Here is a 2735-nt window from a genome sequence, read left to right on the forward strand (position 1 = left end):
AGGTAACAAATGAGCCCTTCCCTGGTGTTCAGCACTAAAGATACCGTGACAAGGACCCAGCTGGGGAGACAGACTTTCCCTGGGAAGTAGAAACTGAGTGGAAACTGAAGGGATGCATCCGAGTTAATCTGGGGGAGCTGGGAGAGAAAGAGGTTGCAGACGGACCAGGGACATTGAGGAGGGTAAAAGCTTTCAAGGGGGAATGAGCCTGGATGGTCTCGAGAACTGATGGGCGTGGGAACAGTGGCCTTGGGAAGAATTTTGGACTTGATCCTAAGAGCATCAGGAAGCCACTGAAGTTGGGGAATAATGTAATCTTTAGAGTCCTGCACTGAATCATTTTGCTTTTCTTTCTCATTCAGAAAAATGGATTTTGAATTCCACACCTGCCATACTAATTTTTAAGACTTTATTTTCAGAAATAGAAAAGAAGAGAACGATGGACTATGTGTTTCTTCTCAGGGTTAAATATGCTAAAAGACGCAAATTGCCTAGCATTCTATATGTGGTCTATAAATGGTAATTCCCTATCTCTCCTCTAAATTCCATTCCACAATTTGCACCATTCCAGGAGCATTGAAAGAGATCAATCCTCCCTACAGACTAAAGATAAATTTCATTTGAAGTACCTGGGTGGATGAAAAATTTGATTGGTTCAAAAGATTAAAGGGTAATTATTTTACAAATTATTATTCAAATAGTATGCTCCCCATGAGCATACAACATATTATTTGATTTATGGAATTGCAATTTACATTCAACTTTTTAGGAGCACATTTATTTACTTAAAAAAATCGTTTTGCGACAGAGTCTTGCTCTTTCATTCAGGCTGGAGTGTAGTGACATGATCATAGCTCACGCAGCTTTGATCTCCCAGGCTCAAGCAATCCTCCCACCTCAGCCTCCCTAGTAGCTGGGACCATAGGCATGCGCTACCATGCCTGGATGATTTTTTATTTTTAGTAGAGATGAGGTCTTATTATGTTGCCTGAGCTGATCTCAAACTCCGGGCCTGAGCAATCCTCCCACCTCAGCACCCCTAAAGTGCTAGGATTATAGGTGTGAGCCACTGAGCCCACCCTAGAAGCATATTTATTTTAGAAAACAAGACTGAGTTTCAAAAAGGCAGGGGCCACGTCCATGTTTTTCCCCCACTGTAAGATCACCACCTTGCTGGACATATAGTAGACTTTCAAATATCTGTTAGATAGATTTAAATACTGAAATATATTTTCTGCTACATTGAAAGTCAGGGGCCTCAATTCTAGGGTTTTCTCTTTATAGTTGTTAACATGAATTTTGATGGCATGAGAATGCTTGTTCTCTGAATTATATTTAGCTCATACAAACTCTACTGCACTATTATGTTGTAAAGGGGAATTAAGTTTTTTCTTTAAGTTGTTATTATAGCCTTGGGAAAAGGTGAACATTGAGAATAACTACATGAAGTGGTAGCATATTGTATTGTTAATTTTGCTACTTTTCTTTTTCTTTCTTTCTTTTTTTTTTTTTTGAGACAGAGACTCGCCCTGTTGCCCAAGCTGGAGTACAATGGCGCAATCTTGGCTCACTGCAACCTCCGCCTCCTGGGTTCAAACAGTTCTCTTGCCTCAGCCTCCCGAGTAGCTGGGATTACAGACACCCGCCACCATGCCCAGCTAATGTTTGTATTTTTAGTAGAGACGGGGTTTCACCATGTTGGCCAGGCTGGTCTCGAGTTCCTGACCTCGTGATCCGCCTGCCTCGGCTTCCCAAAGTGCTGGGATTACAGACATGAGCCACTGCACCCAGCCCTACTTTTTCTTTTTAACGTGGTGTAGGGCCTAGAATAGACTGTCACATGTGAAAGGTATGTCAGGCAGGGTCTGTATAAGAAACAGATGGTGCATTCAAATTAGATCATTAGAAGAATATTTAATAAATGGACTATTTACAAGGTTGAAGCAGAAAGTGGGGAAGCTATAAGGGATAGTGCAGTAGCCATGGGGCCTTTACCACTCTTAGATCTGAAGGTTGAGGGGAGGGAGAAATGACAGAACCCAGAGAGAGTTGTGTAGAGCAGGCTGCCTTGAGAAAGAGGGGTGACCTTTTATCAAAAGGCACAACCAACCTAAGGCCATCTGGCAGGAGGGAAGTGGGGAAAGAAACACTTCACCCATGCTGTCCTCCTGCCCTCCCATCTCCTGCTGCCGCTCCCATTGGCCGTACCCGCCTGGAAGCTAGAGGGCAGGAGAGTGAGCTGCTGCAGTCCATGTAGGTCAGACCGCCAGGGCCAAGGGCAGCACGGAGAAGGGTGGAAGAGTGGATCTGGAGGGCAAATGGAAACTATCTGGTACAGGAGACTTCATTTGCATGCTGGATAAAGACTTGATATTTAAATCCTGGTATCTTAGGGAGGCTGTGAAACCTTAAGGGATGGAACTATGGCAGCAGGTTCAGGGTTCTCATTTGTTCATTCCTCAGATCTCCTGAGGATACTAGAAAAAGTATTGTGCTGGGCATTTGAGAGAAGCCCAGCAATGGCAAAGCACTCTGAGAAATCAATGCATTTTCCTTCCTGATGCATATATATATATATATATATATTTTTTTTTTTTCTTCTGATGTATATATTTTTAAGAACACACCCCTCCTCTATCAAGAGCACTTGTTTAGAGCTCTGAATAGTGAATACAATCCCACTGGTCTCAGAACGAGACACTGCTTCCCCAGAAGCAAGAAAGTTCAGGCAAAAC

The sequence above is a fragment of the Pan troglodytes genome, chromosome 10 (genome assembly GCF_028858775.2).
Source record: "Pan troglodytes isolate AG18354 chromosome 10, NHGRI_mPanTro3-v2.0_pri, whole genome shotgun sequence".
NCBI classification, from domain to species: Eukaryota; Metazoa; Chordata; class Mammalia; order Primates; family Hominidae; genus Pan; species Pan troglodytes.